This window comes from Phyllobates terribilis, unplaced genomic scaffold (genome assembly GCF_046119375.1).
Source record: "Phyllobates terribilis strain yellow unplaced genomic scaffold, ASM4611937v1 Scaffold_729__1_contigs__length_748246, whole genome shotgun sequence".
NCBI classification, from domain to species: Eukaryota; Metazoa; Chordata; class Amphibia; order Anura; family Dendrobatidae; genus Phyllobates; species Phyllobates terribilis.
The window spans coordinates 721,817-748,247 of NW_027363489.1; the positions used below are offsets into that span (position 1 = coordinate 721,817).

At 46.3% G+C, this 26,431-nt stretch overlaps 18 non-coding genes across 18 annotated transcripts; all 18 read left to right on the top strand.

Moving 5' to 3' along the window:
• The first annotated feature begins 2,827 nt into the window (after window positions 1–2,827).
• LOC141237384 (U2 spliceosomal RNA) lies at window positions 2,828–3,020 on the top strand. The gene has a single exon (XR_012302937.1). It is a non-coding gene; the product is annotated as a U2 spliceosomal RNA (small nuclear RNA).
• Window positions 3,021–4,141: 1,121 nt separating this feature from the next.
• Window positions 4,142–4,332, top strand: LOC141237291 (U2 spliceosomal RNA). Its single transcript, XR_012302848.1, has one exon. It is a non-coding gene; the product is annotated as a U2 spliceosomal RNA (small nuclear RNA).
• A 1,121-nt stretch (window positions 4,333–5,453) lies between these two features.
• Window positions 5,454–5,644, top strand: LOC141237208 (U2 spliceosomal RNA). Its single transcript, XR_012302767.1, has one exon. It is a non-coding gene; the product is annotated as a U2 spliceosomal RNA (small nuclear RNA).
• Window positions 5,645–6,766: 1,122 nt separating this feature from the next.
• Window positions 6,767–6,957, top strand: LOC141237344 (U2 spliceosomal RNA). The gene has a single exon (XR_012302899.1). It is a non-coding gene; the product is annotated as a U2 spliceosomal RNA (small nuclear RNA).
• A 1,127-nt stretch (window positions 6,958–8,084) lies between these two features.
• On the top strand, window positions 8,085–8,274 carry LOC141237339 (U2 spliceosomal RNA). Its single transcript, XR_012302894.1, has one exon. It is a non-coding gene; the product is annotated as a U2 spliceosomal RNA (small nuclear RNA).
• Window positions 8,275–9,397: 1,123 nt separating this feature from the next.
• On the top strand, window positions 9,398–9,588 carry LOC141237259 (U2 spliceosomal RNA). Its single transcript, XR_012302815.1, has one exon. It is a non-coding gene; the product is annotated as a U2 spliceosomal RNA (small nuclear RNA).
• Window positions 9,589–10,710: 1,122 nt separating this feature from the next.
• On the top strand, window positions 10,711–10,900 carry LOC141237374 (U2 spliceosomal RNA). Its single transcript, XR_012302928.1, has one exon. It is a non-coding gene; the product is annotated as a U2 spliceosomal RNA (small nuclear RNA).
• Window positions 10,901–12,016: 1,116 nt separating this feature from the next.
• LOC141237209 (U2 spliceosomal RNA) lies at window positions 12,017–12,207 on the top strand. Its single transcript, XR_012302768.1, has one exon. It is a non-coding gene; the product is annotated as a U2 spliceosomal RNA (small nuclear RNA).
• Window positions 12,208–13,330: 1,123 nt separating this feature from the next.
• On the top strand, window positions 13,331–13,520 carry LOC141237365 (U2 spliceosomal RNA). The gene has a single exon (XR_012302920.1). It is a non-coding gene; the product is annotated as a U2 spliceosomal RNA (small nuclear RNA).
• Window positions 13,521–14,643: 1,123 nt separating this feature from the next.
• LOC141237210 (U2 spliceosomal RNA) lies at window positions 14,644–14,834 on the top strand. Its single transcript, XR_012302769.1, has one exon. It is a non-coding gene; the product is annotated as a U2 spliceosomal RNA (small nuclear RNA).
• A 1,124-nt stretch (window positions 14,835–15,958) lies between these two features.
• LOC141237212 (U2 spliceosomal RNA) lies at window positions 15,959–16,149 on the top strand. Its single transcript, XR_012302771.1, has one exon. It is a non-coding gene; the product is annotated as a U2 spliceosomal RNA (small nuclear RNA).
• Window positions 16,150–17,269: 1,120 nt separating this feature from the next.
• On the top strand, window positions 17,270–17,460 carry LOC141237213 (U2 spliceosomal RNA). The gene has a single exon (XR_012302772.1). It is a non-coding gene; the product is annotated as a U2 spliceosomal RNA (small nuclear RNA).
• Window positions 17,461–18,581: 1,121 nt separating this feature from the next.
• LOC141237214 (U2 spliceosomal RNA) lies at window positions 18,582–18,772 on the top strand. The gene has a single exon (XR_012302773.1). It is a non-coding gene; the product is annotated as a U2 spliceosomal RNA (small nuclear RNA).
• Window positions 18,773–19,895: 1,123 nt separating this feature from the next.
• Window positions 19,896–20,086, top strand: LOC141237215 (U2 spliceosomal RNA). Its single transcript, XR_012302774.1, has one exon. It is a non-coding gene; the product is annotated as a U2 spliceosomal RNA (small nuclear RNA).
• Window positions 20,087–21,208: 1,122 nt separating this feature from the next.
• On the top strand, window positions 21,209–21,399 carry LOC141237216 (U2 spliceosomal RNA). The gene has a single exon (XR_012302775.1). It is a non-coding gene; the product is annotated as a U2 spliceosomal RNA (small nuclear RNA).
• A 1,121-nt stretch (window positions 21,400–22,520) lies between these two features.
• Window positions 22,521–22,711, top strand: LOC141237218 (U2 spliceosomal RNA). The gene has a single exon (XR_012302777.1). It is a non-coding gene; the product is annotated as a U2 spliceosomal RNA (small nuclear RNA).
• Window positions 22,712–23,832: 1,121 nt separating this feature from the next.
• LOC141237219 (U2 spliceosomal RNA) lies at window positions 23,833–24,023 on the top strand. The gene has a single exon (XR_012302778.1). It is a non-coding gene; the product is annotated as a U2 spliceosomal RNA (small nuclear RNA).
• Window positions 24,024–25,137: 1,114 nt separating this feature from the next.
• Window positions 25,138–25,328, top strand: LOC141237220 (U2 spliceosomal RNA). Its single transcript, XR_012302779.1, has one exon. It is a non-coding gene; the product is annotated as a U2 spliceosomal RNA (small nuclear RNA).
• The last annotated feature ends 1,103 nt before the right edge of the window (window positions 25,329–26,431 follow it).

Sequence of the window (26,431 nt, forward strand, 5' to 3'; positions counted from 1 at the left end):
GTAGCTTCCAAACAGTCTCTGATTGGTGGGAATATGTTAAACTTGAGTTTCGCTGTTTCTTTCAGGCCAAGGGTCGACAACAGGAGTGTGAGAAGAGGAGGGACTTCAGAGGGCTGCAGCGCGAGCTGCGGTCGCTGCAGGACCTTCTTCACTGCGGCTGGGACGTGAGGGAGGAGCTGGAGGAGACCAAGAAGAGCCTGAAAAGGCACTTTGAGGAGGAGTCCAAGCGAATCATCTTCCGTTCCAAAGTGGAGAATCTGGAGAAGGGTGAGAAATGTAACTCATTCTTTTTCAGGAAACTTCATGCCGGTCACACGCCCCTGAACGAGCTGCGAGACGAGAGCGGAAACATGCGACGTGGGAAGGAGGACGTGATGAGGGTCGTCAGCGACTTCTACAGCGAACTCTACTCCCACAAGACTACCGACCCCGACGCTGCTGATAAGTTCCTGTCAGGTATCACTAACCATCTTGATCCTGCAGGCACGGCAGCCTTGGACAAACCTCTGATGGTGGGCGAATTGCTCTCTGCCGCTAAATCCTTTAGGACCGGCAGGACCCCGGGCAGTGATGGTCTTCCAGCGGAGCTCTATGTAGCGCTGGGAGACCTCATCTGTCCGGACCTGTTGGACCTGTACGAGGAGATGGTGGTGGAGGGTAGAATGCCTCCATCTTTGAGGGAAGGAATGGTCACGATCCTGTACAAGCGGAAGGGAGAGAGGTGCGACCTGAGGAATTGGCGTCCCATCACTCTGCTCAACGTGGACTACAAGATCCTGGCCAAGACGATGGCGACACGACTTAAGACGGTCATCGGACGGATCATCCACCCGGACCAGACCTGCGGCATCCCTGGACGTCGCATCGCAGACAGCCTCGCTCTCGTGCGGGACACGGTCGAGTACATCAAGGTCCGCCGCGCACACGCGGCCCTGGTCTCCTTGGATCAGGAGAAGGCCTTCGACCGGGTTTCCCACGAGTTCATGGGCCGAGCTCTGCACCGGTTAGGTTTGGGTAACATGTTTTGTTCGTATGTCCGTCTGATGTATTTTGATATCCACAGCTCGGTGTTGGTGAACGGCTGGAAGACTGACCCCTTCCCTGTCCTCTCTGGGGTCAGACAAGGCTGCCCTCTATCACCTCTTCTTTTTGTTTGTGTTATAGAACTCTTCGCAGAGGCTATCCGGCAGAATGGAGAGATCAGAGGGATCACCGCACCGGGTCCGGGACGACACGAGGTCAAGTGCTCGCTCTACATGGACGACGTCACCGTCTTCTGCGCTGATCGTGGTTCAGTCGACGCCCTCGTCCAGACGTGTGAGAGGTTCGGCCGGGCTTCAGGGGCCAAAGTCAACTGCAGGAAGTCGGAAGCCATGCTCTTCGGGGATTGGCAGCCGGCCTCCTCCGCCCCCTTCCCCTTCAACATTCAACCGGATTTCCTCAAGGTGCTGGGAGTCTGGTTCGGGAAGGAAGGAGCGGCCCTCAAGTCCTGGCAAGAACGCTTGGCCAAGGTGAAGCAACGGATCGGACTCTGGAGCCTCAGACACCTCACTTGTGAGGGTAAGGCACTCGTCCTGCGTAATGAGGTCCTGCCCGTCTTGCAGTACACGGCGCAGGCCTGGCCCCCACACGTCACTGTGTGCAGGGCCATTACTAGGACAGTGTTTCACTTTGTCTGGGGATCCAAGATGGACAGAGTCAGGCGGGCCGTCATGTACAAGGAGCCTCGCAAGGGTGGGAAGGGCGTTCCAGATATCCCCACCCTCCTGCGATCCTCTTTTGTGTGTGATTGTGTCCGCCGGACTTTGCAAGTCAAGAATGGCTCCGCGGGCAGGTCCATGTCTCGCTTCTTCCTGCTTCCTCTTTGGAGGCGACTCGGCTGGGACAAGTGGGACAGCTCCTTCCCCTACAACTGGACGACGCCATGGTTCTACGGAGACGTCGTTCGATTTGTGGGGGAGCATCAACTGGAGGGACTCAAGCCCGACTTGTGGAAGCCCAAAACTATCCACAAGCTAATCAGAGCCAAGGATGACGTGGAGAACATCACAGGACTTCACCAGGACACGCTGGAGACTGTGTGGACAAATGTGTCGTCTGACAGGCTGACCAACGGGCACAAGGACTTGTCGTGGATGGCGATTCAGGGCGGACTGCCCGTCCGGTCATTCATGCATGCCCGGAACCTGTGCAAGACCCGGTACTGCCCAAGGTGCCCCTTCGTGGAGGAAACATCTTTGCACACTTTTTGGGACTGCGGATTTGCACAGCGCCTATTGACTGCACTTGAGGACGACCTGAGGAACTCTGTCCCCAGGGCGAGCCTATCGCACCATTCTGTGCTTTACGGACTCTTCCCTGGGGTTCATACCGTCGGAGCCATCCAGGAGGCTTGGCGCCTTATGAACTGCTTCAAGGATGCCGTTTGGGTCGCCAGGAACCGGCTCATCTTGAGGAGGGAGAGGATGTCCATCCAGGACTGCCGCAGGCTGATCCACAGCCTGCTCAGAGACTATTCCATCATGGACGGTCCGGAGGACGAGGACGAGGACTAAACCCCTCCTCCCCCTCTCCCCTTATGTGTCTTGTCTTTCAATAAAGCTTCGGGCCTGTGATTTTCCCCTCCCCATCCCCTTTTTCCCAATCCCCATCCCTTATCACGGTTCGTCGTACTGTATTGATTGACATGCTTTTTCTTTCAGATTGAGTGTTTTGTGTAGCATAGGGGTGTGATGTGTCTAGTTAGTGCGTCGTATCCTCATGCTATGTAAATATGATGTAGAATTCTGTGTGTACTGGGCTGCGGCACTGTACACTGTCTGTTAACTTATTTTTTGTGCTAATAAAAGATATATTCAATCAAAAAATCTGTTCTTATCAGTTTAATATCTGATACGTCCCCTATCTGGGGACCATATATTAAATGGATTTTTAGAACAGGGAGATGGAAAAAGAGCTTGCTCTGTCCACTCCACGCATTGACCTGGTATTGCAGTATCTCCAGGACCGGTGCACCCCTTCTTTAATGCAGTTTCTAAAATCAGAAAGAATTGAATTCAATGCTTTTTGTTCATTTTGCTTGTTTGTCGGATTTTGGGATGGACTCTTTGGCTTTGCTTTTCTTCTCCTCATTGGATTTTTCATGTTAAAAGTTGCAGAAGCCAGATGACAAGCTCATTTTGGTTCAAGTTCAGCAACTGTGCATTGCATTGCCATGTAATGTAATGTAATGCAATGCTATCTATCTAGCTCTCCCTCTATACTTCCTTTTGGATAAACAGACATATTAGGCAAGCATTTTGGAGCTTTCACCTAAATAACTACAGGTGGTGAGATAAGCTGCACAATATAATTGACCTTTCAGTATATTGTTGCACACACACCATCTATTTAGCAAATGCCCTTGTTATCAACAGCAGCCTTTTAAACTCACCTGAGCTAACAGGTATGTGAGCTGGATACTCTGCTGCGCTTAAAATTTCTTTTTTGGTTTGCTACAATGCCTTTTCTGAAACGTTGTCTCCCTCTGCTGGAACACTGACTTCTTTCATTTAATGCCTGCAGACTATAAAAGAGAAACCAACCCAAACAGTTTGGTTGATTAGTCTGTGGCATTCTTTTAAACTGTTGCTTATGGCGGTCTCTGTGAGCTTCTCAGTGACATTCAGCCATCCAGGTATCCCGCCTGCAGTAGACGGAATGTGGCAATGGAACGCTGGCTGCGCGTGTCATAACAGGCTCTGAGCCTTTATATACCTGCGCACAGCAGCAGCCACCTTCAGTCTGCTGCTGGACAGCCAGCAGCAGCAGCAGCGGGAGAGGTAATTAATCAGCAACCCTCCTGCTAAGGGTAGACAGCTGCTCGTTCCACCCCCCCCCCCGCCTTAATTGGTTCTCCTCCCTTCCAACGGTGTTGAGGCGGGTGGGAACAGCCGGGGGTTGAGGGTACTGTGCTAAAAGAGGTGGAGTTATGCAGATCTAAAACGCGTGGATTGCAGCAGCAGCAAGCCGAAAAGTGCAGGCATGTGAGGGATCTAGAGGTTGACAGCATGTCTTCTTAACGGGAGTCCAGGTGGCCATCTCCACAAATGGACTTTTCAGAATCCTTGGGTGGCACCGTAGTCGGAAACCAATTCTGGTTATCGCTTCTCGGCCTTTTGGCTAAGATCAAGTGTAGTATCTGTTCTTATTAGTTTAATATCTGATACGTCCCCTATCTGGGGACCATATATTAAATGGATTTTTAGAACAGGGAGATGGAAAAAGAGCTTGCTCTGTCCACTCCACGCATTGACCTGGTATTGCAGTATCTCCAGGACCGGTGCACCCCTTCTTTAATGCAGTTTCTGAAATCAGAAAGAATTGAATTCAATGCTTTTTGTTCATGTTGCTTGTTTGTCGGATTTTGGGATGGACTCTTTGGCTTTGCTTTTCTTCTCCTCATTGGATTTTTCATGTTAAAAGTTGCAGAAGCCAGATGACAAGCTCATTTTGGTTCAACTTCAGCAACTGTGCATTGCATTGCCATGTAATGTAATGTAATGCAATGCTATCTATCTAGCTCTCCCTCTATACTTCCTTTTGGATAAACAGACATATTAGGCAAGCATTTTGGAGCTTTCACCTAAATAACTACAGGTGGTGAGATAAGCTGCACAATATAATTGACCTTTCAGTATATTGTTGCACACACACCATCTATTTAGCAAATGCCCTTGTTATCAACAGCAGCCTTTTAAACTCACCTGAGCTAACAGGTATGTGAGCTGGTTACTCTGCTGCGCTTAAAATTTCTTTTTTGGTTTGCTACAATGCCTTTTCTGAAACGTTGTCTCCCTCTGCTGGAACACTGACTTCTTTCATTTAATGCCTGCAGACTATAAAAGAGAAACCAACCCAAAAAGTTTGGTTGATTAGTCTGTGGCATTCTTTTAAACTGTTGCTTATGGCGGTCTCTGTGAGCTTCTCAGTGACATTCAGCCATCCAGGTATCCCGCCTGCAGTAGACGGAATGTGGCAATGGAACGCTGGCTGCGCGTGTCATAATAGGCTCTGAGCCTTTATATACCTGCGCACAGCAGCAGCCACCTTCAGTCTGCTGCTGGACAGCCAGCAGCAGCAGCAGCAGGAGAGGTAATTAATCAGCAACCCTCCTGCTAAGGGTAGACAGCTGCTCGTTCCACCCCCCCCCCCGCCTTAATTGGTTCTCCTCCCTTCCAACGGTGTTGAGGCGGGTGGGAACAGCCGGGGGTTGAGGGTACTGTGCTAAAAGAGGTGGAGTTATGCAGATCTAAAACGCGTGGATTGCAGCAGCAGCAAGCCGAAAAGTGCAGGCATGTGAGGGATCTAGAGGTTGACAGCATGTCTTCTTAACGGGAGTCCAGGTGGCCATCTCCACAAATGGACTTTTCAGAATCCTTGGGTGGCACCGTAGTCGGAAACCAATTCTGGTAATCGCTTCTCGGCCTTTTGGCTAAGATCAAGTGTAGTATCTGTTCTTATCAGTTTAATATCTGATACGTCCCCTATCTGGGGACCATATATTAAATGGATTTTTAGAACAGGGAGATGGAAAAAGAGCTTGCTCTGTCCACTCCACGCATTGACCTGGTATTGCAGTATCTCCAGGACCGGTGCACCCCTTCTTTAATGCAGTTTCTAAAATCAGAAAGAATTGAATTCAATGCTTTTTGTTCATTTTGCTTGTTTGTCGGATTTTGGGATGGACTCTTTGGCTTTGCTTTTCTTCTCCTCATTGGATTTTTCATGTTAAAAGTTGCAGAAGCCAGATGACAAGCTCATTTTGGTTCAACTTCAGCAACTGTGCATTGCATTGCCATGTAATGTAATGTAATGCAATGCTATCTATCTAGCTCTCCCTCTATACTTCCTTTTGGATAAACAGACATATTAGGCAAGCATTTTGGAGCTTTCACCTAAATAACTACAGGTGGTGAGATAAGCTGCACAATATAATTGACCTTTCAGTATATTGTTGCACACACACCATCTATTTAGCAAATGCCCTTGTTATCAACAGCAGCCTTTTAAACTCACCTGAGCTAACAGGTATGTGAGCTGGTTACTCTGCTGCGCTTAAAATTTCTTTTTTGGTTTGCTACAATGCCTTTTCTGAAACGTTGTCTCCCTCTGCTGGAACACTGACTTCTTTCATTTAATGCCTGCAGACTATAAAAGAGCAACCAACCCAAAAAGTTTGGTTGATTAGTCTGTGGCATTCTTTTAAACTGTTGCTTATGGCGGTCTCTGTGAGCTTCTCAGTGACATTCAGCCATCCAGGTATCCCGCCTGCAGTAGACGGAATGTGGCAATGGAACGCTGGCTGCGCGTGTCATAATAGGCTCTGAGCCTTTATATACCTGCGCACAGCAGCAGCCACCTTCAGTCTGCTGCTGGACAGCCAGCAGCAGCAGCAGCAGGAGAGGTAATTAATCAGCAACCCTCCTGCTAAGGGTAGACAGCTGCTCGTTCCACCCCCCCCCCCCGCCTTAATTGGTTCTCCTCCCTTCCAACGGTGTTGAGGCGGGTGGGAACAGCCGGGGGTTGAGGGTACTGTGCTAAAAGAGGTGGAGTTATGCAGATCTAAAACGCGTGGATTGCAGCAGCAGCAAGCCGAAAAGTGCAGGCATGTGAGGGATCTAGAGGTTGACAGCATGTCTTCTTAACGGGAGTCCAGGTGGCCATCTCCACAAATGGACTTTTCAGAATCCTTGGGTGGCACCGTAGTCGGAAACCAATTCTGGTTATCGCTTCTCGGCCTTTTGGCTAAGATCAAGTGTAGTATCTGTTCTTCTCAGTTTAATATCTGATACGTCCCCTATCTGGGGACCATATATTAAATGGATTTTTAGAACAGGGAGATGGAAAAAGAGCTTGCTCTGTCCACTCCACGCATTGACCTGGTATTGCAGTATCTCCAGGACCGGTGCACCCCTTCTTTAATGCAGTTTCTAAAATCAGAAAGAATTGAATTCAATGCTTTTTGTTCATTTTGCTTGTTTGTCGGATTTTGGGATGGACTCTTTGGCTTTGCTTTTCTTCTCCTCATTGGATTTTTCATGTTAAAAGTTGCAGAAGCCAGATGACAAGCTCATTTTGGTTCAACTTCAGCAACTGTGCATTGCATTGCCATGTAATGTAATGTAATGCAATGCTATCTATCTAGCTCTCCCTCTATACTTCCTTTTGGATAAACAGACATATTAGGCAAGCATTTTGGAGCTTTCACCTAAATAACTACAGGTGGTGAGATAAGCTGCACAATATAATTGACCTTTCAGTATATTGTTGCACACACACCATCTATTTAGCAAATGCCCTTGTTATCAACAGCAGCAGCTTTTAAACTCACCTGAGCTAACAGGTATGTGAGCTGGTTACTCTGCTGCGCTTAAAATTTCTTTTTTTGGTTTGCTACAATGCCTTTTCTGAAACATTGTCTCCCTCTGCTGGAACACTGACTTCTTTCATTTAATGCCTGCAGACTATAAAAGAGAAACCAACCCAAAAAGTTTGGTTGATTAGTCTGTGGCATTCTTTTAAACTGTTGCTTATGGCGGTCTCTGTGAGCTTCTCAGTGACATTCAGCCATCCAGGTATCCCGCCTGCAGTAGACGGAATGTGGCAATGGAACGCTGGCTGCGCGTGTCATAATAGGCTCTGAGCCTTTATATACCTGCGCACAGCAGCAGCCACCTTCAGTCTGCTGCTGGACAGCCAGCAGCAGCAGCAGCAGGAGAGGTAATTAATCAGCAACCCTCCTGCTAAGGGTAGACAGCTGCTCGTTCCACCCCCCCCCCCCCCCGCCTTAATTGGTTCTCCTCCCTTCCAACGGTGTTGAGGCGGGTGGGAACAGCCGGGGGTTGAGGGTACTGTGCTAAAAGAGGTGGAGTTATGCAGATCTAAAACGCGTGGATTGCAGCAGCAGCAAGCCGAAAAGTGCAGGCATGTGAGGGATCTAGAGGTTGACAGCATGTCTTCTTAACGGGAGTCCAGGTGGCCATCTCCACAAATGGACTTTCAGAATCCTTGGGTGGCACCGTAGTCGGAAACCAATTCTGGTTATCGCTTCTCGGCCTTTTGGCTAAGATCAAGTGTAGTATCTGTTCTTATCAGTTTAATATCTGATACGTCCCTATCTGGGGACCATATATTAAATGGATTTTTAGAACAGGGAGATGGAAAAAGAGCTTGCTCTGTCCACTCCACGCATTGACCTGGTATTGCAGTATCTCCAGGACCGGTGCACCCCTTCTTTAATGCAGTTTCTAAAATCAGAAAGAATTGAATTCAATGCTTTTTGTTCATTTTGCTTGTTTGTCGGATTTTGGGATGGACTCTTTGGCTTTGCTTTCTTCTCCTCATTGGATTTTTCATGTTAAAAGTTGCAGAAGCCAGATGACAAGCTCATTTTGGTTCAACTTCAGCAACTGTGCATTGCATTGCCATGTAATGTAATGTAATGCAATGCTATCTATCTAGCTCTCCCTCTATACTTCCTTTTGGATAAACAGACATATTAGGCAAGCATTTTGGAGCTTTCACCTAAATAACTACAGGTGGTGAGATAAGCTGCACAATATAATTGACCTTTCAGTATATTGTTGCACACACACCATCTATTTAGCAAATGCCCTTGTTATCAACAGCAGCCTTTTAAACTCACCTGAGCTAACAGGTATGTGAGCTGGTTACTCTGCTGCGCTTAAAATTTCTTTTTTGGTTTGCTACAATGCCTTTTCTGAAACATTGTCTCCCTCTGCTGGGAACACTGACTTCTTTCATTTAATGCCTGCAGACTATAAAAGAGAAACCAACCCAAAAAGTTTGGTTGATTAGTCTGTGGCATTCTTTTAAACTGTTGCTTATGGCGGTCTCTGTGAGCTTCTCAGTGACATTCAGCCATCCAGGTATCCCGCCTGCAGTAGACGGAATGTGGCAATGGAACGCTGGCTGCGCGTGTCATAATAGGCTCTGAGCCTTTATATACATGCGCACAGCAGCAGCCACCTTCAGTCTGCTGCTGGACAGCCAGCAGCAGCAGCAGCAGCAGGAGAGGTAATTAATCAGCAACCCTCCTGCTAAGGGTAGACAGCTGCTCGTTCCACCCCCCCCCCGCCTTAATTGGTTCTCCTCCCTTCCAACGGTGTTGAGGCGGGTGGGAACAGCCGGGGGTTGAGGGTACTGTGCTAAAAGAGGTGGAGTTATGCAGATCTAAAACGCGTGGATTGCAGCAGCAGCAAGCCGAAAAGTGCAGGCATGTGAGGGATCTAGAGGTTGACAGCATGTCTTCTTAACGGGAGTCCAGGTGGCCATCTCCACAAATGGACTTTTCAGAATCCTTGGGTGGCACCGTAGTCGGAAACCAATTCTGGTTATCGCTTCTCGGCCTTTTGGCTAAGATCAAGTGTAGTATCTGTTCTTATCAGTTTAATATCTGATACGTCCCCTATCTGGGGACCATATATTAAATGGATTTTTAGAACAGGGAGATGGAAAAAGAGCTTGCTCTGTCCACTCCACGCATTGACCTGGTATTGCAGTATCTCCAGGACCGGTGCACACCTTCTTTAATGCAGTTTCTAAAATCAGAAAGAATTGAATTCAATGCTTTTTGTTCATTTTGCTTGTTTGTCGGATTTTGGGATGGACTCTTTGGCTTTGCTTTTCTTCTCCTCATTGGATTTTTCATGTTAAAAGTTGCAGAAGCCAGATGACAAGCTCATTTTGGTTCAACTTCAGCAACTGTGCATTGCATTGCCATGTAATGTAATGTAATGCAATGCTATCTATCTAGCTCTCCCTCTATACTTCCTTTTGGATAAAACAGACATATTAGGCAAGCATTTTGGAGCTTTCACCTAAATAACTACAGGTGGTGAGATAAGCTGCACAATATAATTGACCTTTCAGTATATTGTTGCACACACACCATCTATTTAGCAAATGCCCTTGTTATCAACAGCAGCCTTTTAACTCACCTGAGCTAACAGGTATGTGAGCTGGTTACTCTGCTGCGCTTAAAATTTCTTTTTTGGTTTGCTACAATGCCTTTTCTGAAACGTTGTCTCCCTCTGCTGGAACACTGACTTCTTTCATTTAATGCCTGCAGACTATAAAAGAGAAACCAACCCAAAAAGTTTGGTTGATTAGTCTGTGGCATTCTTTTAAACTGTTGCTTATGGCGGTCTCTGTGAGCTTCTCAGTGACATTCAGCCATCCAGGTATCCCGCCTGCAGTAGACGGAATGTGGCAATGGAACGCTGGCTGCGCGTGTCATAATAGGCTCTGAGCCTTTATATACATGCGCACAGCAGCAGCCACCTTCAGTCTGCTGCTGGACAGCCAGCAGCAGCAGCAGCAGCAGGAGAGGTAATTAATCAGCAACCCTCCTGCTAAGGGTAGACAGCTGCTCGTTCCACCCCCCCCCCGCCTTAATTGGTTCTCCTCCCTTCCAACGGTGTTGAGGCGGGTGGGAACAGCCGGGGGTTGAGGGTACTGTGCTAAAAGAGGTGGAGTTATGCAGATCTAAAACGCGTGGATTGCAGCAGCAGCAAGCCGAAAAGTGCAGGCATGTGAGGGATCTAGAGGTTGACAGCATGTCTTCTTAACGGGAGTCCAGGTGGCCATCTCCACAAATGGACTTTCAGAATCCTTGGGTGGCACCGTAGTCGGAAACCAATTCTGGTTATCGCTTCTCGGCCTTTTGGCTAAGATCAAGTGTAGTATCTGTTCATATCAGTTTAATATCTGGTACGTCCCCTATCTGGGGACCATATATTAAATGGATTTTTAGAACAGGGAGATGGAAAAAGAGCTTGCTCTGTCCACTCCACGCATTGACCTGGTATTGCAGTATCTCCAGGACCGTGCACCCTTCTTTAATGCAGTTTCTAAAATCAGAAAGAATTGAATTCAATGCTTTTTGTTCATTTTGCTTGTTTGTCGGATTTTGGGATGGACTCTTTGGCTTTGCTTTTCTTCTCTTCATTGGATTTTTCATGTTAAAGTTGCAGAAGCCAGATGACAAGCTCATTTTGGTTCAACTTCAGCAACTGTGCATTGCATTGCCATGTAATGTAATGTAATGCAATGCTATCTATCTAGCTCTCCCTCTATACTTCCTTTTGGATAAACAGACATATTAGGCAAGCATTTTGGAGCTTTCACCTAAATAACTACAGGTGGTGAGATAAGCTGCACAATATAATTGACTTTCAGTATATGTTGCACACACACCATCTATTTAGCAAATGCCCTTGTTATCAACAGCAGCCTTTTAAACTCACCTGAGCTAACAGGTATGTGAGCTGGTTACTCTGCTGCGCTTAAAATTTCTTTTTTGGTTTGCTACAATGCCTTTTCTGAAACGTTGTCTCCCTCTGCTGGAACACTGACTTCTTTCATTTAATGCCTGCAGACTATAAAAGAGAAACCAACCCAAAAAGTTTGGTTGATTAGTCTGTGGCATTCTTTTAAACTGTTGCTTATGGCGGTCTCTGTGAGCTTCTCAGTGACATTCAGCCATCCAGGTATCCCGCCTGCAGTAGACGGAATGTGGCAATGGAACGCTGGCTGCGCGTGTCATAATAGGCTCTGAGCCTTTATATACCTGCGCACAGCAGCAGCCACCTTCAGTCTGCTGCTGGACAGCCAGCAGCAGCAGCAGCAGGAGAGGTAATTAATCAGCAACCCTCCTGCTAAGGGTAGACAGCTGCTCGTTCCACCCCCCCCCCCGCCTTAATTGGTTCTCCTCCCTTCCAACGGTGTTGAGGCGGGTGGGAACAGCCGGGGGTTGAGGGTACTGTGCTAAAAGAGGTGGAGTTATGCAGATCTAAAACGCGTGGATTGCAGCAGCAGCAAGCCGAAAAGTGCAGGCCATGTGAGGGATCTAGAGGTTGACAGCATGTCTTCTTAACGGGAGTCCAGGTGGCCATCTCCACAAATGGACTTTTCAGAATCCTTGGGGGCACCGTAGTCGGAACCAATTCTGGTTATCGCTTCTCGGCCTTTTGGCTAAGATCAAGTGTAGTATCTGTTCTTATCAGTTTAATATCTGATACGTCCCCTATCTGGGGACCATATATTAAATGGATTTTTAGAACAGGGAGATGGAAAAAGAGCTTGCTCTGTCCACTCCACGCATTGACCTGGTATTGCAGTATCTCCAGGACCGGTGCACCCCTTCTTTAATGCAGTTTCTAAAATCAGAAAGAATTGAATTCAATGCTTTTTGTTCATTTTGCTTGTTTGTCGGATTTTGGGATGGACTCTTTGGCTTTGCTTTTCTTCTCCTCATTGGATTTTTCATGTTAAAAGTTGCAGAAGCCAGATGACAAGCTCATTTTGGTTCAACTTCAGCAACTGTGCATTGCATTGCCATGTAATGTAATGTAATGCAATGCTATCTATCTAGCTCTCCCTCTATACTTCCTTTTGGATAAACAGACATATTAGGCAAGCATTTTGGAGCTTTCACCTAAATAACTACAGGTGGTGAGATAAGCTGCACAATATAATTGACCTTTCAGTATATTGTTGCACACACACCATCTATTTAGCAAATGCACTTGTTATCAACAGCAGCCTTTTAAACTCACCTGAGCTAACAGGTATGTGAGCTGGTTACTCTGCTGCGCTTAAAATTTCTTTTTTGGTTTGCTACAATGCCTTTTCTGAAACGTTGTCTCCCTCTGCTGGAACACTGACTTCTTTCATTTAATGCCTGCAGACTATAAAAGAGAAACCAACCCAAAAAGTTTGGTTGATTAGTCTGTGGCATTCTTTTAAACTGTTGCTTATGGCGGTCTCTGTGAGCTTCTCAGTGACATTCAGCCATCCAGGTATCCCGCCTGCAGTAGACGGAATGTGGCAATGGAACGCTGGCTGCGCGTGTCATAATAGGCTCTGAGCCTTTATATACCTGCGCACAGCAGCAGCCACCTTCAGTCTGCTGCTGGACAGCCAGCAGCAGCAGCAGCAGGAGAGGTAATTAATCAGCAACCCTCCTGCTAAGGGTAGACAGCTGCTCGTTCCACCCCCCCCCCCCCGCCTTAATTGGTTCTCCTCCCTTCCAACGGTGTTGAGGCGGGTGGGAACAGCCGGGGGTTGAGGGTACTGTGCTAAAAGAGGTGGAGTTATGCAGATCTAAAACGCGTGGATTGCAGCAGCAGCAAGCTGAAAAGTGCAGGCATGTGAGGGATCTAGAGGTTGACAGCATGTCTTCTTAACGGGAGTCCAGGTGGCCATCTCCACAAATGGACTTTTCAGAATCCTTGGGTGGCACCGTAGTCGGAAACCAATTCTGGTTATCGCTTCTCGGCCTTTGGCTAAGATCAAGTGTAGTATCTGTTCTTATCAGTTTAATATCTGATACGTCCCCTATCTGGGGACCATATATTAAATGGATTTTTAGAACAGGGAGATGGAAAAAAAGCTTGCTCTGTCCACTCCACGCATTGACCTGGTATTGCAGTATCTCCAGGACCGGTGCACCCCTTCTTTAATGCAGTTTCTAAAATCAGAAAGAATTGAATTCAATGCTTTTTGTTCATTTTTGCTTGTTTGTCGGATTTTGGGATGGACTCTTTGGCTTTGCTTTTCTTCTCCTCATTGGATTTTTCATGTTAAAAGTTGCAGAAGCCAGATGACAAGCTCATTTTGGTTCAACTTCAGCAACTGTGCATTGCATTGCCATGTAATGTAATGTAATGCAATGCTATCTATCTAGCTCTCCCTCTATACTTCCTTTTGGATAAACAGACATATTAGGCAAGCATTTTGGAGCTTTCACCTAAATAACTACAGGTGGTGAGATAAGCTGCACAATATAATTGACCTTTCAGTATATTGTTGCACACACACCATCTATTTAGCAAATGCCCTTGTTATCAACAGCAGCCTTTTAAACTCACCTGAGCTAAACAGGTATGTGAGCTGGTTACTCTGCTGCGCTTAAAATTTCTTTTTTGGTTTGCTACAATGCCTTTTCTGAAACGTTGTCTCCCTCTGCTGGAACACTGACTTCTTTCATTTAATGCCTGCAGACTATAAAAGAGAAACCAACCCAAAAAGTTTGGTTGATTAGTCTGTGGCATTCTTTTAAACTGTTGCTTATGGCGGTCTCTGTGAGCTTCTCAGTGACATTCAGCCATCCAGGTATCCCGCCTGCAGTAGACGGAATGTGGCAATGGAACGCTGGCTGCGCGTGTCATAATAGGCTCTGAGCCTTTATATACCTGCGCACAGCAGCAGCCACCTTCAGTCTGCTGCTGGACAGCCAGCAGCAGCAGCAGCAGGAGAGGTAATTAATCAGCAACCCTCCTGCTAAGGGTAGACAGCTGCTCGTTCCAACCCCCCCCCCGCCTTAATTGGTTCTCCTCCCTTCCAACGGTGTTGAGGCGGGTGGGAACAGCCGGGGGTTGAGGGTACTGTGCTAAAAGAGGTGGAGTTATGCAGATCTAAAACGCGTGGATTGCAGCAGCAGCAAGCCGAAAAGTGCAGGCATGTGAGGGATCTAGAGGTTGACAGCATGTCTTCTTAACGGGAGTCCAGGTGGCCATCTCCACAAATGGACTTTTCAGAATCCTTGGGTGGCACCGTAGTCGGAAACCAATTCTGGTTATCGCTTCTCGGCCTTTTGGCTAAGATCAAGTGTAGTATCTGTTCTTATCAGTTTAATATCTGATACGTCCCCTATCTGGGGACCATATATTAAATGGATTTTTAGAACAGGGAGATGGAAAAAGAGCTTGCTCTGTCCACTCCACGCATTGACCTGGTATTGCAGTATCTCCAGGACCGGTGCACCCCTTCTTTAATGCAGTTTCTAAAATCAGAAAGAATTGAATTCAATGCTTTTTGTTCATTTTGCTTGTTTGTCGGATTTTGGGATGGACTCTTTGGCTTTGCTTTTCTTCTCCTCATTGGATTTTTCATGTTAAAAGTTGCAGAAGCCAGATGACAAGCTCATTTTGGTTCAACTTCAGCAACTGTGCATTGCATTGCCATGTAATGTAATGTAATGCAATGCTATCTATCTAGCTCTCCCCCTATACTTCCTTTTGGATAAACAGACATATTAGGCAAGCATTTTGGAGCTTTCACCTAAATAACTACAGGTGGTGAGATAAGCTGCACAATATAATTGACCTTTCAGTATATTGTTGCACACACACCATCTATTTAGCAAATGCCCTTGTTATCAACAGCAGCCTTTTAAACTCACCTGAGCTAACAGGTATGTGAGCTGGTTACTCTGCTGCGCTTAAAATTTCTTTTTTGGTTTGCTACAATGCCTTTTCTGAAACGTTGTCTCCCTCTGCTGGAACACTGACTTCTTTCATTTAATGCCTGCAGACTATAAAAGAGCAACCAACCCAAAAAGTTTGGTTGATTAGTCTGTGGCATTCTTTTAAACTGTTGCTTATGGCGGTCTCTGTGAGCTTCTCAGTGACATTCAGCCATCCAGGTATCCCGCCTGCAGTAGACGGAATGTGGCAATGGAACGCTGGCTGCGCGTGTCATAATAGGCTCTGAGCCTTTATATACCTGCGCACAGCAGCAGCCACCTTCAGTCTGCTGCTGGACAGCCAGCAGCAGCAGCAGCAGCAGGAGAGGTAATTAATCAGCAACCCTCCTGCTAAGGGTAGACAGCTGCTCGTTCCACCCCCCCCCCCGCCTTAATTGGTTCTCCTCCCTTCCAACGGTGTTGAGGCGGGTGGGAACAGCCGGGGGTTGAGGGTACTGTGCTAAAAGAGGTGGAGTTATGCAGATCTAAAACGCGTGGATTGCAGCAGCAGCAAGCCGAAAAGTGCAGGCATGTGAGGGATCTAGAGGTTGACAGCATGTCTTCTTAACGGGAGTCCAGGTGGCCATCTCCACAAATGGACTTTTCAGAATCCTTGGGTGGCACCGTAGTCGGAAACCAATTCTGGTTATCGCTTCTCGGCCTTTTGGCTAAGATCAAGTGTAGTATCTGTTCTTATCAGTTTAATATCTGATACGTCCCCTATCTGGGGACCATATATTAAATGGATTTTTAGAACAGGGAGATGGAAAAAGAGCTTGCTCTGTCCACTCCACGCATTGACCTGGTATTGCAGTATCTCCAGGACCGGTGCACCCCTTCTTTAATGCAGTTTCTAAAATCAGAAAGAATTGAATTCAATGCTTTTTGTTCATTTTGCTTGTTTGTCGGATTTTGGGATGGACTCTTTGGCTTTGCTTTTCTTCTCCTCATTGGATTTTTCATGTTAAAAGTTGCAGAAGCCAGATGACAAGCTCATTTTGGTTCAACTTCAGCAACTGTGCATTGCATTGCCATGTAATGTAATGTAATGCAATGCTATCTATCTAGCTCTCCCTCTATACTTCCTTTTGGATAAACAGACATATTAGGCAAGCATTTTGGAGCTTTCACCTAAATAACTACAGGTGGTGAGATAAGCTGCACAATATAATTGACCTTTCAGTATATTGTTGCACACACACCATCTATTTAGCAAATGCCCTTGTTATCAACAGCAGCCTTTTAAACTCACCTGAGCTAACAGGTATGTGAGCTGGTTACTCTGCTGCGCTGAAAATTTCTTTTTTGGTTTGCTACAATGCCTTTTCTGAAACGTTGTCTCCCTCTGCTGGAACACTGACTTCTTTCATTTAATGCCTGCAGACTATAAAAGAGAAACCAACCCAAAAAGTTTGGTTGATTAGTCTGTGGCATTCTTTTAAACTGTTGCTTATGGCGGTCTCTGTGAGCTTCTCAGTGACATTCAGCCATCCAGGTATCCCGCCTGCAGTAGACGGAATGTGGCAATGGAACGCTGGCTGCGCGTGTCATAATAGGCTCTGAGCCTTTATATACCTGCGCACAGCAGCAGCCACCTTCAGTCTGCTGCTGGACAGCCAGCAGCAGCAGCAGCAGGAGAGGTAATTAATCAGCAACCCTCCTGCTAAGGGTAGACAGCTGCTCGTTCCACCCCCCCCCCGCCTTAATTGGTTCTCCTCCCTTCCAACGGTGTTGAGGCGGGTGGGAACAGCCGGGGGTTGAGGGTACTGTGCTAAAAGAGGTGGAGTTATGCAGATCTAAAACGCGTGGATTGCAGCAGCAGCAAGCCGAAAAGTGCAGGCATGTGAGGGATCTAGAGGTTGACAGCATGTCTTCTTAACGGGAGTCCAGGTGGCCATCTCCACAAATGGACTTTTCAGAATCCTTGGGTGGCACCGTAGTCGGAAACCAATTCTGGTTATCGCTTCTCGGCCTTTTGGCTAAGATCAAGTGTAGTATCTGTTCTTATCAGTTTAATATCTGATACGTCCCCTATCTGGGGACCATATATTAAATGGATTTTTAGAACAGGGAGATGGAAAAAGAGCTTGCTCTGTCCACTCCACGCATTGACCTGGTATTGCAGTATCTCCAGGACCGGTGCACCCCTTCTTTAATGCAGTTTCTAAAATCAGAAAGAATTGAATTCAATGCTTTTTGTTCATTTTGCTTGTTTGTCGGATTTTGGGATGGACTCTTTGGCTTTGCTTTTCTTCTCCTCATTGGATTTTTCATGTTAAAAGTTGCAGAAGCCAGATGACAAGCTCATTTTGGTTCAACTTCAGCAACTGTGCATTGCATTGCCATGTAATGTAATGTAATGCAATGCTATCTATCTAGCTCTCCCTCTATACTTCCTTTTGGATAAACAGACATATTAGGCAAGCATTTTGGAGCTTTCACCTAAATAACTACAGGTGGTGAGATAAGCTGCACAATATAATTGACCTTTCAGTATATTGTTGCACACACACCATCTATTTAGCAAATGCCCTTGTTATCAACAGCAGCCTTTTAAACTCACCTGAGCTAACAGGTATGTGAGCTGGTTACTCTGCTGCGCTTAAAATTTCTTTTTTGGTTTGCTACAATGCCTTTTCTGAAACGTTGTCTCCCTCTGCTGGAACACTGACTTCTTTCATTTAATGCCTGCAGACTATAAAAGAGAAACCAACCCAAAAAGTTTGGTTGATTAGTCTGTGGCATTCTTTTAAACTGTTGCTTATGGCGGTCTCTGTGAGCTTCTCAGTGACATTCAGCCATCCAGGTATCCCGCCTGCAGTAGACGGAATGTGGCAATGGAACGCTGGCTGCGCGTGTCATAATAGGCTCTGAGCCTTTATATACCTGCGCACAGCAGCAGCCACCTTCAGTCTGCTGCTGGACAGCCAGCAGCAGCAGCAGCAGGAGAGGTAATTAATCAGCAACCCTCCTGCTAAGGGTAGACAGCTGCTCGTTCCAACCCCCCCCCCGCCTTAATTGGTTCTCCTCCCTTCCAACGGTGTTGAGGCGGGTGGGAACAGCCGGGGGTTGAGGGTACTGTGCTAAAAGAGGTGGAGTTATGCAGATCTAAAACGCGTGGATTGCAGCAGCAGCAAGCCGAAAAGTGCAGGCATGTGAGGGATCTAGAGGTTGACAGCATGTCTTCTTAACGGGAGTCCAGGTGGCCATCTCCACAAATGGACTTTTCAGAATCCTTGGGTGGCACCGTAGTCGGAAACCAATTCTGGTTATCGCTTCTCGGCCTTTTGGCTAAGATCAAGTGTAGTATCTGTTCTTATCAGTTTAATATCTGATACGTCCCCTATCTGGGGACCATATATTAAATGGATTTTTAGAACAGGGAGATGGAAAAAGAGCTTGCTCTGTCCACTCCACGCATTGACCTGGTATTGCAGTATCTCCAGGACCGGTGCACCCCTTCTTTAATGCAGTTTCTAAAATCAGAAAGAATTGAATTCAATGCTTTTTGTTCATTTTGCTTGTTTGTCGGATTTTGGGATGGACTCTTTGGCTTTGCTTTTCTTCTCCTCATTGGATTTTTCATGTTAAAAGTTGCAGAAGCCAGATGACAAGCTCATTTTGGTTCAACTTCAGCAACTGTGCATTGCATTGCCATGTAATGTAATGTAATGCAATGCTATCTATCTAGCTCTCCCCCTATACTTCCTTTTGGATAAACAGACATATTAGGCAAGCATTTTGGAGCTTTCACCTAAATAACTACAGGTGGTGAGATAAGCTGCACAATATAATTGACCTTTCAGTATATTGTTGCACACACACCATCTATTTAGCAAATGCCCTTGTTATCAACAGCAGCCTTTTAAACTCACCTGAGCTAACAGGTATGTGAGCTGGTTACTCTGCTGCGCTTAAAATTTCTTTTTTGGTTTGCTACAATGCCTTTTCTGAAACGTTGTCTCCCTCTGCTGGAACACTGACTTCTTTCATTTAATGCCTGCAGACTATAAAAGAGCAACCAACCCAAAAAGTTTGGTTGATTAGTCTGTGGCATTCTTTTAAACTGTTGCTTATGGCGGTCTCTGTGAGCTTCTCAGTGACATTCAGCCATCCAGGTATCCCGCCTGCAGTAGACGGAATGTGGCAATGGAACGCTGGCTGCGCGTGTCATAATAGGCTCTGAGCCTTTATATACCTGCGCACAGCAGCAGCCACCTTCAGTCTGCTGCTGGACAGCCAGCAGCAGCAGCAGCAGCAGGAGAGGTAATTAATCAGCAACCCTCCTGCTAAGGGTAGACAGCTGCTCGTTCCACCCCCCCCCCGCCTTAATTGGTTCTCCTCCCTTCCAACGGTGTTGAGGCGGGTGGGAACAGCCGGGGGTTGAGGGTACTGTGCTAAAAGAGGTGGAGTTATGCAGATCTAAAACGCGTGGATTGCAGCAGCAGCAAGCCGAAAAGTGCAGGCATGTGAGGGATCTAGAGGTTGACAGCATGTCTTCTTAACGGGAGTCCAGGTGGCCATCTCCACAAATGGACTTTTCAGAATCCTTGGGTGGCACCGTAGTCGGAAACCAATTCTGGTTATCGCTTCTCGGCCTTTTGGCTAAGATCAAGTGTAGTATCTGTTCTTATCAGTTTAATATCTGATACGTCCCCTATCTGGGGACCATATATTAAATGGATTTTTAGAACAGGGAGATGGAAAAAGAGCTTGCTCTGTCCACTCCACGCATTGACCTGGTATTGCAGTATCTCCAGGACCGGTGCACCCCTTCTTTAATGCAGTTTCTAAAATCAGAAAGAATTGAATTCAATGCTTTTTGTTCATTTTGCTTGTTTGTCGGATTTTGGGATGGACTCTTTGGCTCTGCTTTTCTTCTCCTCATTGGATTTTTCATGTTAAAAGTTGCAGAAGCCAGATGACAAGCTCATTTTGGTTCAACTTCAGCAACTGTGCATTGCATTGCCATGTAATGTAATGTAATACAATGCTATCTATCTAGCTCTCCCTCTATACTTCCTTTTGGATAAACAGACATAATAGGCAAGCATTTTGGAGCTTTCACCTAAATAACTACAGGTGGTGAGATAAGCTGCACAATATAATTGACCTTTCAGTATATTGTTGCACACACACCATCTATTTAGCAAATGCCCTTGTTATCAACAGCAGCCTTTTAAACTCACCTGAGCTAACAGGTATGTGAGCTGGTTACTCTGCTGCGCTTAAAATTTCTTTTTTGGTTTGCTACAATGCCTTTTCTGAAACGTTGTCTCCCTCTGCTGGAACACTGACTTCTTTCATTTAATGCCTGCAGACTATAAAAGAGAAACCAACCCAAAAAGTTTGGTTGATTAGTCTGTGGCATTCTTTTAAACTGTTGCTTATGGCGGTCTCTGTGAGCTTCTCAGTGACATTCAGCCATCCAGGTATCCCGCCTGCAGTAGACGGAATGTGGCAATGGAACGCTGGCTGCGCGTGTCATAATAGGCTCTGAGCCTTTATATAACTGCGCACAGCAGCAGCCACCTTCAGTCTGCTGCTGGACAGCCAGCAGCAGCAGCAGCAGGAGAGGTAATTAATCAGCAACCCTCCTGCTAAGGGTAGACAGCTGCTCGTTCCACCCCCCCCCCCCGCCTTAATTGGTTCTCCTCCCTTCCAACGGTGTTGAGGCGGGTGGGAACAGCCGGGGGTTGAGGGTACTGTGCTAAAAGAGGTGGAGTTATGCAGATCTAAAACGCGTGGATTGCAGCAGCAGCAAGCCGAAAAGTGCAGGCATGTGAGGGATCTAGAGGTTGACAGCATGTCTTCTTAACGGGAGTCCAGGTGGCCATCTCCACAAATGGACTTTTCAGAATCCTTGGGTGGCACCGTAGTCGGAAACTAATTCTGGTTATCGCTTCTCGGCCTTTTGGCTAAGATCAAGTGTAGTATCTGTTCTTATCAGTTTAATATCTGATACGTCCCCTATCTGGGGACCATATATTAAATGGATTTTTAGAACAGGGAGATGGAAAAAGAGCTTGCTCTGTCCACTCCACGCATTGACCTGGTATTGCAGTATCTCCAGGACCGGTGCACCCCTTCTTTAATGCAGTTTCTAAAATCAGAAAGAATTGAATTCAATGCTTTTTGTTCATTTTGCTTGTTTGTCGGATTTTGGGATGGACTCTTTGGCTTTGCTTTTCTTCTCTTCATTGGATTTTTCATGTTAAAAGTTGCAGAAGCCAGATGACAAGCTCATTTTGGTTCAACTTCAGCAACTGTGCATTGCATTGCCATGTAATGTAATGTAATGCAATGCTATCTATCTAGCTCTCCCTCTATACTTCCTTTTGGATAAACAGACATATTAGGCAAGCATTTTGGAGCTTTCACCTAAATAACTACAGGTGGTGAGATAAGCTGCACAATATAATTGACCTTTCAGTATATTGTTGCACACACACCATCTATTTAGCAAATGCCCTTGTTATCAACAGCAGCCTTTTAAACTCACCTGAGCTAACAGGTATGTGAGCTGGTTACTCTGCTGCGCTTAAAATTTCTTTTTTGGTTTGCTACAATGCCTTTTCTGAAACGTTGTCTCCCTCTGCTGGAACACTGACTTCTTTCATTTAATGCCTGCAGACTATAAAAGAGAAACCAACCCAAAAAGTTTGGTTGATTAGTCTGTGGCATTCTTTTAAACTGTTGCTTATGGCGGTCTCTGTGAGCTTCTCAGTGACATTCAGCCATCCAGGTATCCCGCCTGCAGTAGACGGAATGTGGCAATGGAACGCTGGCTGCGCGTGTCATAATAGGCTCTGAGCCTTTATATACCTGCGCACAGCAGCAGCCACCTTCAGTCTGCTGCTGGACAGCCAGCAGCAGCAGCAGCAGGAGAGGTAATTAATCAGCAACCCTCCTGCTAAGGGTAGACAGCTGCTCGTTCCAACCCCCCCCCCGCCTTAATTGGTTCTCCTCCCTTCCAACGGTGTTGAGGCGGGTGGGAACAGCCGGGGGTTGAGGGTACTGTGCTAAAAGAGGTGGAGTTATGCAGATCTAAAACGCGTGGATTGCAGCAGCAGCAAGCCGAAAAGTGCAGGCATGTGAGGGATCTAGAGGTTGACAGCATGTCTTCTTAACGGGAGTCCAGGTGGCCATCTCCACAAATGGACTTTTCAGAATCCTTGGGTGGCACCGTAGTCGGAAACCAATTCTGGTTATCGCTTCTCGGCCTTTTGGCTAAGATCAAGTGTAGTATCTGTTCTTATCAGTTTAATATCTGATACGTCCCCTATCTGGGGACCATATATTAAATGGATTTTTAGAACAGGGAGATGGAAAAAGAGCTTGCTCTGTCCACTCCACGCATTGACCTGGTATTGCAGTATCTCCAGGACCGGTGCACCCCTTCTTTAATGCAGTTTCTAAAATCAGAAAGAATTGAATTCAATGCTTTTTGTTCATTTTGCTTGTTTGTCGGATTTTGGGATGGACTCTTTGGCTTTGCTTTTCTTCTCCTCATTGGATTTTTCATGTTAAAAGTTGCAGAAGCCAGATGACAAGCTCATTTTGGTTCAACTTCAGCAACTGTGCATTGCATTGCCATGTAATGTAATGTAATGCAATGCTATCTATCTAGCTCTCCCTCTATACTTCCTTTTGGATAAACAGACATATTAGGCAAGCATTTTGGAGCTTTCACCTAAATAACTACAGGTGGTGAGATAAGCTGCACAATATAATTGACCTTTCAGTATATTGTTGCACACACACCATCTATTTAGCAAATGCCCTTGTTATCAACAGCAGCCTTTTAAACTCACCTGAGCTAACAGGTATGTGAGCTGGTTACTCTGCTGCGCTTAAAATTTCTTTTTTGGTTTGCTACAATGCCTTTTCTGAAACGTTGTCTCCCTCTGCTGGAACACTGACTTCTTTCATTTAATGCCTGCAGACTATAAAAGAGAAACCAACCCAAAAAGTTTGGTTGATTAGTCTGTGGCATTCTTTTAAACTGTTGCTTATGGCGGTCTCTGTGAGCTTCTCAGTGACATTCAGCCATCCAGGTATCCCGCCTGCAGTAGACGGAATGTGGCAATGGAACGCTGGCTGCGCGTGTCATAATAGGCTCTGAGCCTTTATATACCTGCGCACAGCAGCAGCCACCTTCAGTCTGCTGCTGGACAGCCAGCAGCAGCAGCAGCAGGAGAGGTAATTAATCAGCAACCCTCCTGCTAAGGGTAGACAGCTGCTCGTTCCAACCCCCCCCCCGCCTTAATTGGTTCTCCTCCCTTCCAACGGTGTTGAGGCGGGTGGGAACAGCCGGGGGTTGAGGGTACTGTGCTAAAAGAGGTGGAGTTATGCAGATCTAAAACGCGTGGATTGCAGCAGCAGCAAGCCGAAAAGTGCAGGCATGTGAGGGATCTAGAGGTTGACAGCATGTCTTCTTAACGGGAGTCCAGGTGGCCATCTCCACAAATGGACTTTTCAGAATCCTTGGGTGGCACCGTAGTCGGAAACCAATTCTGGTTATCGCTTCTCGGCCTTTTGGCTAAGATCAAGTGTAGTATCTGTTCTTATCAGTTTAATATCTGATACGTCCCCTATCTGGGGACCATATATTAAATGGATTTTTAGAACAGGGAGATGGAAAAAGAGCTTGCTCTGTCCACTCCACGCATTGACCTGGTATTGCAGTATCTCCAGGACCGGTGCACCCCTTCTTTAATGCAGTTTCTAAAATCAGAAAGAATTGAATTCAATGCTTTTTGTTCATTTTGCTTGTTTGTCGGATTTTGGGATGGACTCTTTGGCTTTGCTTTTCTTCTCATTGGATTTTTCATGTTAAAAGTTGCAGAAGCCAGATGACAAGCTCATTTTGGTTCAACTTCAGCAACTGTGCATTGCATTGCCATGTAATGTAATGTAATGCAATGCTATCTATCTAGCTCTCCCCCTATACTTCCTTTTGGATAAACAGACATATTAGGCAAGCATTTTGGAGCTTTCACCTAAATAACTACAGGTGGTGAGATAAGCTGCACAATATAATTGACCTTTCAGTATATTGTTGCACACACACCATCTATTTAGCAAATGCCCTTGTTATCAACAGCAGCCTTTTAAACTCACCTGAGCTAACAGGTATGTGAGCTGGTTACTCTGCTGCGCTTAAAATTTCTTTTTTGGTTTGCTACAATGCCTTTTCTGAAACGTTGTCTCCCTCTGCTGGAACACTGACTTCTTTCATTTAATGCCTGCAGACTATAAAAGAGCAACCAACCCAAAAAGTTTGGTTGATTAGTCTGTGGCATTCTTTTAAACTGTTGCTTATGGCGGTCTCTGTGAGCTTCTCAGTGACATTCAGCCATCCAGGTATCCCGCCTGCAGTAGACGGAATGTGGCAATGGAACGCTGGCTGCGCGTGTCATAATAGGCTCTGAGCCTTTATATACCTGCGCACAGCAGCAGCCACCTTCAGTCTGCTGCTGGACAGCCAGCAGCAGCAGCAGGAGAGGTAATTAATCAGCAACCCTCCTGCTAAGGGTAGACAGCTGCTCGTTCCACCCCCCCCCCGCCTTAATTGGTTCTCCTCCCTTCCAACGGTGTTGAGGCGGGTGGGAACAGCCGGGGGTTGAGGGTACTGTGCTAAAAGAGGTGGAGTTATGCAGATCTAAAACGCGTGGATTGCAGCAGCAGCAAGCCGAAAAGTGCAGGCATGTGAGGGATCTAGAGGTTGACAGCATGTCTTCTTAACGGGAGTCCAGGTGGCCATCTCCACAAATGGACTTTTCAGAATCCTTGGGTGGCACCGTAGTCGGAAACCAATTCTGGTTATCGCTTCTCGGCCTTTTGGCTAAGATCAAGTGTAGTATCTGTTCTTATCAGTTTAATATCTGATACGTCCCCTATCTGGGGACCATATATTAAATGGATTTTTAGAACAGGGAGATGGAAAAAGAGCTTGCTCTGTCCACTCCACGCATTGACCTGGTATTGCAGTATCTCCAGGACCGGTGCACCCCTTCTTTAATGCAGTTTCTAAAATCAGAAAGAATTGAATTCAATGCTTTTTGTTCATTTTGCTTGTTTGTCGGATTTTGGGATGGACTCTTTGGCTTTGCTTTTCTTCTCCTCATTGGATTTTTCATGTTAAAAGTTGCAGAAGCCAGATGACAAGCTCATTTTGGTTCAACTTCAGCAACTGTGCATTGCATTGCCATGTAATGTAATGTAATGCAATGCTATCTATCTAGCTCTCCCTCTATACTTCCTTTTGGATAAACAGACATATTAGGCAAGCATTTTGGAGCTTTCACCTAAATAACTACAGGTGGTGAGATAAGCTGCACAATATAATTGACCTTTCAGTATATTGTTGCACACACACCATCTATTTAGCAAATGCCCTTGTTATCAACAGCAGCCTTTTAAACTCACCTGAGCTAACAGGTATGTGAGCTGGTTACTCTGCTGCGCTTAAAATTTCTTTTTTGGTTTGCTACAATGCCTTTTCTGAAACGTTGTCTCCCTCTGCTGGAACACTGACTTCTTTCATTTAATGCCTGCAGACTATAAAAGAGAAACCAACCCAAAAAGTTTGGTTGATTAGTCTGTGGCATTCTTTTAAACTGTTGCTTATGGCGGTCTCTGTGAGCTTCTCAGTGACATTCAGCCATCCAGGTATCCCGCCTGCAGTAGACGGAATGTGGCAATGGAACGCTGGCTGCGCGTGTCATAATAGGCTCTGAGCCTTTATATACCTGCGCACAGCAGCAGCCACCTTCAGTCTGCTGCTGGACAGCCAGCAGCAGCAGCAGCAGCAGGAGAGGTAATTAATCAGCAACCCTCCTGCTAAGGGTAGACAGCTGCTCGTTCCACCCCCCCCCCGCCTTAATTGGTTCTCCTCCCTTCCAACGGTGTTGAGGCGGGTGGGAACAGCCGGGGGTTGAGGGTACTGTGCTAAAAGAGGTGGAGTTATGCAGATCTAAAACGCGTGGATTGCAGCAGCAGCAAGCCGAAAAGTGCAGGCATGTGAGGGATCTAGAGGTTGACAGCATGTCTTCTTAACGGGAGTCCAGGTGGCCATCTCCACAAATGGACTTTTCAGAATCCTTGGGTGGCACCGTA